Raw genomic sequence first — 9,409 nt, 5'->3', positions numbered from 1 at the left:
ATCACGTTTTGTTTCTACATGAGAATGAGTGTAAGTGAGGACTAGTAAGATGAGCCTAAGCCTATTAATTATTACGCCAACTTCAGGAGCTTTTTCTTTCTTCAATTCATTATGATTCAATTCCTCTGTGAGTTTGCCCATTTCCACCCCCTGGGAAATAAAGGATATGTGGCCTGCTCTTGAAGAGGAGTCTCTTGTCAGTTGCGCTACATATCCCTCACTCCAGTCCTAGGCAATAATTTTACACCCGAATGCCTTTGCTCAGACTGGTCCCTCTGCTTGGAACGCTCCTTTCTCCACATGGCTGAAGACAAACTCCTCATCATTTCAGGCTGAAATGGCATCTCATCCTCCACCAGCAAAGGCTTCTGTGACTCTCCTGGCAGAACAAAGGGTCCTTTTCCTGTGTTCCCACTGGACTTGTCTCATTCCTCAACGCTGGCTCTGATAAGTCATTTGCCACCCATTCATTCTCAACAGTACTTTTTGAAGTGTTTACGGTGGTACCGATGGTTACATTCTGTCCCCACCCTAGACCGAGACTTCTTCCAGGTGACACCTATGCTCAATCACCTCTGGATCAATGGTACCTAGCACATGATAGGTACCCAGTTAATGACAGTTGAGTTGAATGAGGCCATTAGAGAATACTTTGTTCTTTTGACAAATATGTGCTACCAGATGCTAGGCACCGTGCTGGGCCCTGGGGATACAACAATGACATGGTCACTGTACAATAATGATTTAAGATAACATGTTGACACCACAGTTCTTAAGACTGATAAAAGGTTAGAAGAAGTAACCTGAGAAAGATAAACCAACAGACTTGTTGAGAAAGGGGTCCAGTTTTACTTGCTCCCTCCTTCACCAACCCAGCCCTGGCCCAGGTTCACTGAGGCTGGCATTTGGACTTTGCTCAGCTTCTGGAGGAGCGTTATCATTCTCCACGTTGGTGCAAGGTTTGAGGTCCTCATTCCCCGTACTGAAGTTCTTTACATACCCTGGTTTGAATCTGACTCCACTACTCACAAGTGATTTGACCTTGGTAGCTCTGCCAAGTCATTTGCTGTGTGACATTGGACAAACTTCTCTTAGTTCCCGTGTCTATAAAATAGAGATGTGAATTTCTCTCTCTGACCAAGGTGTTATGAGTATTGAATGAAATAAGGCCTGCGAAGTATTTAGCACAGGGCCTGAAGACAGTAAGTGCTATTGTTATTGTCTGTTCACTCACATGGGTTCTAAAGCAATGATACCACAATGGTGCAGTGGACTTGGGAGTCCCGAGGCCAGATTTTAGTCCCAGCTCTGCCATTCATTTGCTGTGTAACTTTGGACAAACCCCTTAGCCTTTTGGGCCTCTCGTTCCTCATTTGTACAGTGGCAATTTTAAGACTTTCCCCAAGGAGTGGTCATGAGGTCAAATGGGCTGACATATGGGAGTCCCTAGGGCAATGCACAACACAGAGTAGGGGTTCAGTTATGAAAGCTCTTTGGACATGTACGCTGTGGGGCTCTGGGAGGCTCTGCCTTCACGGAGTTGCAGAGGGATGAGCAAGGTCCTTGATAACCATGACTCCACAGTGGGACTTGCAGCCGTCTCTTCTCTGTTACCTTAAAAGGAGGGATTGTGGATCTGCTTGATGTGGACACTTTTTGTCACCAGACACAGGGAAATTGAGGCTGGAAAAGCTGATGGCTAGCCTGAAGTGACTTACCTGAGTCTCCTCTGCTTGTTCCTGCCCTGGAGCTGATGTTCTTCCCTCCACCCTCCGCAACCGCCCAGCCCCACTGCGTCTGCCTGGCTGGCTGGGAGACTTGTGGCTGGCAGGTCCTGCCTGCATCTTAGGGCCAAGCCAGCAGGATGGTGTCCGTCTGCACATGGTGTCTTAGCTCTTCACATCCATGCAAGCTGTTTGTACCCATCCATGGGCAAGGAGTGATGGTACCACAGAAATAGATTTTTCACCCCATGTTGCCTCAGATGAAAAAATAGAGGCCCAGACAGGATAAGCCTCCTCCTCCAGAGTCACACATGAATGATGAGTTGAGGGTGGGGACCTCCAGAGTGAGTCCTGGAGTAAGAGGACTCAGCGCTGCATGCTTACCCTGGTCAGCTTAGCTGCTGGCCTCCCTGCTGACTACCAGGGAAGTCATGTCCCAGGCCAGGTTCTGGGACAGGTATAGGGGAATTGGAAGCATCTGAGATTTGGGGTTTTGATAATTTCCTAATGTAGCATCATCAAGAAAGCAGTGCTCAGCTGACCCCAGAGGAAAGTAGAAGGGAGCACGGGAGAGATGCTGTTTGCCAGAGGAATGAACCACTGGAGGGAGGAGAGAGATTGAACAGAGGGAAATGGAGATGGATGGCAGGAAGTGGGAGGAAACCCTCATTTGCTGGTTGTCCAAATGTCATTTCCTTGAAACTATTTGACAGCCAATTTCCCCTTGAGATCTTTTCTAGGGAATGGCCTTCTATCATAAAGAGCTTGCTTTCTTCCTTTCTCTTTCTTTTCTTTTTTCTTTCTTTCTCCCTTTATTCATGCATTCCTCCCTTCCCCCTCCCTTTCTTCTGTTATCTTTCCTACTTTCCTTTTCTTTCTTTTGTTCTCTCTTTCATTCTTCATTTCTTTCTCTTTCTCCTTTCTTTTTTCTATTCCTTCTCTCTTCCTTTCTTTCTCCCTTCCTTTTCTCCTTCCTTCCCACATTTCTCTCTTTCTTCCACCTAAGTGGCTCTGTGGCTCTTTAGAAAGTAGACTGGGGGTGGACAGCAGCTACCTTGGAAGCTGGGGCTGCAGAGAAAATGCTGCTTTCTTGTCCCAGTGCTACAGAAAGGGACAGAATGTAGGACTCCTGGCTGACCAGGTTTGGGAGCAGGACGTCAGAGACAGAGCGTCCCATCTCCCAGCCACGCACCTATAATCCTTTGCACTGCAGCCTGCCCTTTCAGTCATGTCTTCTCCCACTTTCAAGGTGAGAGGCAGCATGAAGGGTGGTAAAGCAGCCACCAGGGAAGGATCTTGGACTGAATGCCCTCATCAATTAAATGGGAATAGCAGCTCCCACCTGCCAGCTTCCTAGGGCTGCTGTGAAGCCTTTGTGTTTGGCAAACTACTGAGAGCCAATCTTTGGTACTTTGGAACTATTGATATTTGTCGAGACCACCCCATCCTATGGCTGGGGGAAAGTCAGCTGTCCCCCTTGTCCCAGAGCCACAGAAATACATGCTGGCTTCAGGACTTGTGTCACCCCCGAGGGGCAAGCACTGCTGCAATGCAAGACTGTGTCAGCAGCCTGTCCACTTTCCTCTCCCAGAGCTTCCTGCCACAGCCAGGCCCAGCACTGTCTCCTGGACCTCAGCAGGACTGATTCTTAGGTTGCTCTCATGAACTCCTCAGAACTGAAAAATCTAACCCAGAAATTTACAAACAATTTATCCACAGTGAATTCTGGCTTCCCAAGTGCCCTCCCTACCCTCTAAAGTCACAACCCCTCAGCTGAGGACCCTTCTAGAATGAAAGTTTCCAACCTTCATCGGAAAAAGAGAATCACGAAAAGGATGATGTGTCAGCTGGTGCACAAGCATCACAGCAAGCCCACTTCCTATCCTGGCCCTGTGTGACTTCAGAGTAAACGAGGCAGAGAATTACCTAGAAACAGGAAGTGAGAATCTAGACTGTCTGTAGTCATCTGTTAGTGCAATAGACATTTTTAGTGCCTGCTGCATGCCTGGCCTGTGCTTGTCCACACTTCGTTGAATTACATGGCCTCCCTCCTCACAGACTGCCAGGAACACACACATCAAGGGGCAGAGAGTATGACAATGAAGAAATGTCCCAGTGCCCCAAAGGCCCAGAGTGGCTTGGCTTCAGAAGTCACTTGAAGGAAATCAGAAACCTGGAGTAGAGAAGAGATTGGGAATTAGAAGAAATCAGGTCCTAGATACTGCCAGAGAGACAGACTCCTCTATTCCACTTACGTGATTTAAGGTTGTTCCTTGTCTTGGTTCTCTATGTTGGTTTGTCCAGTGCCAACTGGGAGGTCCAAGGTGATGCTTGGATGCTCTGTATGGAGGCCAGGATGGGCAGAGATGGGGGAGGCCCAAAGCAGGAGGGTAAGTGGGGAGAGGACACCTTCCTAAGGTTGCCCCATGTGAAGGGAGGAAAGGCATGGGTGACTCCAACTACAACCAGCAATACTCACTCATTTCTGTGGCTGCCACGAGCCCCAGGCCAGGGTCCTCCAGCCAGAAGGCAAGTCCCCTTTCCATTGGCTGCAGCTGGGCACTTCTCTCTGGGAGAAGGAAGAGTCTCACAGCCCTCACGAGTGGAGTGTGGAGAGTAAGAGCATTAGCTCTGTAACCGAACTGCTTGGGCTAAAATCCCAGCTCTGCCTCCTGATAGCTCCATGACCCTGGGTAGGGTACCTAACCTTTTTGTGCCTCAGTTTTCTCATCTGTAAAATGAAGTTAATAATGCTGCCTTACTCGGCCGGGAGCGGTGGCTCACGCCTGTAATCCCGGCACTTTGGGAGGCCAAGGGGGGTGGATCACGAGGTCAGGAGATCAAGACCATCCTGGCTAACACGGTGAAACCCCGTGTCTACTAAAAATACAAAAAATTAGCTGGGAGTGGTGGCAGGCGCCTGTAGTCCCAGCTACTCGGGCGGCTGAGGCAGGAGAATGGCGTGAACCCAGGAGGTGGAGCTTGCAGTGAGCTGAGACAGTGCCACTGCACTCCAGCCTGGGTGATAGAGCCAGACTCCGTCTCAAAAATAATAATAATAATAATAATGATGATGATAATGGTGCCTCACTTAGTGTTGGTATAAGGATCAGTTAGGTGATTATGCATAAAATGCCTAGAGCATCGCTTAGAATATATAGAATATAGCTAGAGAAGGGGTAGAGTGGTCATTGTTGAGTGGCTGGTGAAGCAGGGAGGGGACTGCATTTGTTGTTCAGTCGGTGCCACCTCAGGTGTCATTAAAGGGGGACTCCAGAGTGACTGTGCTAATGCCTCCTCAGTCAGGGAATGGTGGTGGGGGGTGGGGGACGGGCAGCGGGGTGGCATATGACCAAGGCTGCTTCCACTCAGGAAAGCCTCTTCTGAATCCTGTCATGGGGAGAGCCCCTGCACCAGGGGCCAGGAGGATGTGGGGGTGGGCTTAATTCTGGAGCCCAGAAGAGTGGGCAGGGCTTGTGCTCCCACCTCCTAGTCCAGAAATCTCTCAGAGTCACTGACAGGAGCAGGAATGCAGTGTTCCTCCAGGAGCTCCTCCCTTCCCCTAACCACAATTGGCCACATAACCCACAACCGCCAATTGGTCCATTCACTAGAAAGCCTGTTTGTTGGAGTCCAGGCAGAGTGCTCTGCCCCTCCTTCTCCCTGCCAGCTCCCAGTGCTGGGCTGCGAGTCCCCAGAGCAGCTGGTCACTTGGCCTGGAGCAGCCTCCTCTTCTGTCCTCCATGGGCAGGCATCTCGGGCAGAGTCCAGGCAGGGCCATCCATGGCTTGGCACCAGGGTGTTCTCTGGGGCTGTTAGGTGAGAATTCTGCCTGTCAGTGTCCAGCTGTTTGCTAGAAGCAGCTGAGGGGCCAACACTCGATGATCCAGTCCTTGCCAAGGTGTAGCAGAAGGAATGCAGGATTTGGCTTCAGCTCAGATCTTTTTTGGATATACCATTTACCAACAGGGACCTTTGGCAAGTTGCTTGAATCCTCCAAGCCTCAGTTCTCTTATCTATAAAATGGGAATTATCGTAATTTTGGCCTCCCATGAGTAATGACAGAATCAAATTAGAAATTTACTGGAAAATGCTCTGTAATCTTGGAAGACTCATGTGATGTTGGCTATCATTAGTAAAGGACTTTGGGGTTGAAATCCGATCTACATTCAGATCTCAGATCCACTACTTTCTAGCTTTGTGACCTGGGGCAATGTAGGAACTTTTATGATCCTCAATTTCCTCATCTACTAAGTGGAAGTCATACTGCCTGTCTCAGAGTGTTACAAAAAGTCAGCATAGTATATAACCAGGCCCATGCTGCAGAGTGGGGTGCCCAGTGACTATTAGCTACAATTATTCATAGAAGTAACAGGAATGATATGACCAGAAGGAGCTCACCATAGAAAGCAAACAAGGTTCACATGCATCTTATTTTCCACAGCTATGGTCCCCCCATGCTGTACTTACTCAATAAATATTCGCTGATTGATTGAGGATAATTGATCCTGGACTCCAGTGCCAACATTCCTTGAAAAGCTGGGAACTGCCTGGCCCTGGGCCTTTCCTAACAGAGATGGAACAGCCTGGCATAGAGTCTCTCTCCCCTCCTTTCACCCCTGATTAGGTCAGATATTTGCTTCCCTTAAAGCTCATAAAGTGCTATTTCATTAAATTGTGTCTTCAGTTATGCAAAAACAGAGTCATGCCAAGGCTGTTTTACTGCAAAGAAAGCAGAGAACCGCGGAAGATATATTTTTAGAACATGACAATAGAAGTCATACTTCAGTTCTGCCTTGAATTAAAAGAAAATCATTGAGCACAAGCCTAATTCTTTAAGCCAACTTAAAAGAAGAATCTTCCTAGAGCTGAGTTTGGGGGAAACCAGACTATGGGCTCATGTCTTCTTGGACACTCCATGCCCCTAAGCAATTTCACCCCTTTTTGCAGGTGGGAGCCAGGACTCAAGAGGAAAATTGAGCATATGCCTCTGGAATCACTAGCACTTCTCCCTACATTCCTTAATTTGCTTATTTAATGAACATTTATTGAGCACCTACCTAGGCACTAGGGCTAAAGTTATTAACCAGGACCACCTTTTACTCCCAGGAAGCTCACAGTCTCATGGGAGGAGGAGACCCTTGAGCTGCATTGAGAGCAAAAGTGCACGTGGTGCAGAAGTGGGGAAGGAGCATTCATTCCAGAGAGAGGGAACAGTATGCACAAAGCTCAGGAGAGGCGAGGGCAGTGTAGTGGGTTCTGGGTAGTATAATTACTCAGGAATGATTGGAGCTTGGGAGGAAGACTAGAGGAAGTGAGAGACAGGCCAGACCAATCCCATTCATTGGGCATCTGTAGGTCATACACGTGACATTTGACTTTACACTGAGCACCACTGAGGATGCTAGGAGATGACAGGATTGGATCCATCCATTCAGTGAATGTTTTCCAAGCATAGGACACTGTCTGATGGGGTCTGTGAAGAGGCACATCTGGTGCTGCCTGGACTTGTCCTTAGGAAATGCAGTATCTCATTAGGAAGTGAGGGCTTGGGGGAGTGCCAGATACTTATACAGGTTTGTCAGCGAAAGGGAAGGAGTCCACAGAGGGAGAAGCTAAGCAGATGGAGAGACAGGGCCACTAAAGGAGCAGGGTCCTGGGGATAGGCAGGGGTGTGATCAAGGATATGAGGAGAGGGTCTGTGGGGTCAGAGAAATGGATGTTTTGCCTTTGAGGTCCAAGATGTGAGTTTGGCAGAAGGAACAGAGCTCAGGAGACTAAGTGCTGTAGAGGGAGAAATTCAGGTAATCAGTGGTGGATCGGGTGAAGAGAGAAGGAGGGACCAGGAAACAGTCATTGTCTCATTCAACGAACAAGACAAATGCTCACTGACCACCAAGTGGGGACCAGGGACAATTAGGAGCCAGATTGCCATGGTTCCCGGCCCCAGGAGCTCATGGTCTCCTGCCATCCCTGCTTGCCCCTGCCATGTTTTCTTGTTGGAATCTCCTTCTACTCATCTTTAGGGCCCATCTGAAATGTCCCCTCCTCAGGAAGCTTTCCCCCTTACTCTCAACGTGAATGCTTCCTCTCTCCTCTGGCCCCATGGTTCTTGGTCTCTGTGTCTCTCTTGTGTTTATGTACATTTCCTACCCTTCTTCTTACTGAACTATGAGAGTAGAGACAGCTTTTATCTCCCACGGAATGCATATATACTAGGTGCTCAATAAACATTTGTTGAATGGATGAATGAATGAGTGAATGAATGGATTTTATGAATCCAGGTCATGCTCTCTGCTGGAAGCAACCATTTCCCTCCCCTGTTTCTAAGCTAAGCTCCACCCCTTCATCCCACTGTGGCCTGTCCCAGTGCTGGCTGCTGTGTCACATGCTTGTCATGGGCCCTCTGCACTTGGGTGAGGTCATGGGTTCTGGCAGGATGCAATAGCTGCAGGTCAGAAGTCACTCTGTCAGTGTAACCCAGGTGCTAGCAGAACTCGGGGTGCTTGTCCAGGCTCTCTGAAGGCTGCAGAGACCTGCATGCATACAGGATGCTGGGGCACCTGTCAGGCCTTCCTCGCTCTTGGTCTGTCCTTGCTCTGCTCCAGCCCTCATGTGGCATAGCAGTCCTACCAATGGGCATTGTCCTCCCTGCTGTGGCCTCACCTAGTTCTGATAGTGGCTCCACACACCCACAGCGTAAATGCTAGCACCCTTGACTGATGCCAGGGCCTTCCTCGGGTTGGTCCCAACCTTCTGCTTCCGTCTTGTTTTCCATTATGCACCCCTACGCCTGACAAAAATCGGACAGCCATGCCCTGGATAAATCTTTATTGAATGTTTTCTAAGTGCCTGGCTTAAGGTTACATGCTGGGATTTCCAAAGTAAAAGACAGTCTACTGTCAATGAGCTCACGGTCCAATGGGCCGTAGGGGTGGGTTTGGAAGCAGGCAGTGACAGCACCCCATAGTTAGTGCTATTGGGGAGGAAGCCCAGGTTGCTCTGGGAGCCTTAAGGAGAAAGTCCAGGGTCAGGCTCAGTTTTCAGGGGTGATGACAGGTAAGCCAAGACAAGGAGAGAAGGGAGGGGCAGGGAAGGGGATCCCAGGCAGAGGGATCAGCAAAGGCAAAGCCGGGAGGGGAGTCTGGCTCAGTGTGGTGAGTGTGAGTGGCAGAGGGTTGGAGGGGAAGAAGTCTGGCAAGGCTGGCAAAGGCAAAGCCACAGAGGTGTCACTATGCCTCCATCCCTACCTGTGGAAATAAACCCCCTCAATGCCCTCTAGGCTGCTCTCTCCACCAACAAGGGTTCCGTTTCCCTGATCCACATGGTCTCATCTTCCTCAGAACCTCAGTGGCACTTTACATCCCTCTCCTAACCCTTTCCCTGTGCCAGCTTATTTTCAGCTTCTATCTGGGCCTGCCCTACACCTGTACCTGCCTAGAGCAGGGACATGGAGTTTCAATACCCTGCACAAATACTGAGTGAGGATCTAGGTCTTGGTACCAGAACACAGTGGAGAGTGAGACAGGCGAATTGAAATACCTCAATCCCCACCCAAATGACCCTGTCCCTCTTTCAGGCTCCCCAGTGAATCATCTGGAGATTGCTCCATAAGCAAGGAATTTATTCAAGAGGAGGACCATCATGTCGTGCCACTTATTGTGTGACTTTTGGCAAACTGTAGA

Source organism: Symphalangus syndactylus, chromosome 12, assembly GCF_028878055.3.
Source record: "Symphalangus syndactylus isolate Jambi chromosome 12, NHGRI_mSymSyn1-v2.1_pri, whole genome shotgun sequence".
Taxonomy (NCBI): Eukaryota; Metazoa; Chordata; class Mammalia; order Primates; family Hylobatidae; genus Symphalangus; species Symphalangus syndactylus.
The sequence above is the reverse complement of the archived record's forward strand: the minus strand, read 5'-3'. Positions refer to the sequence as shown.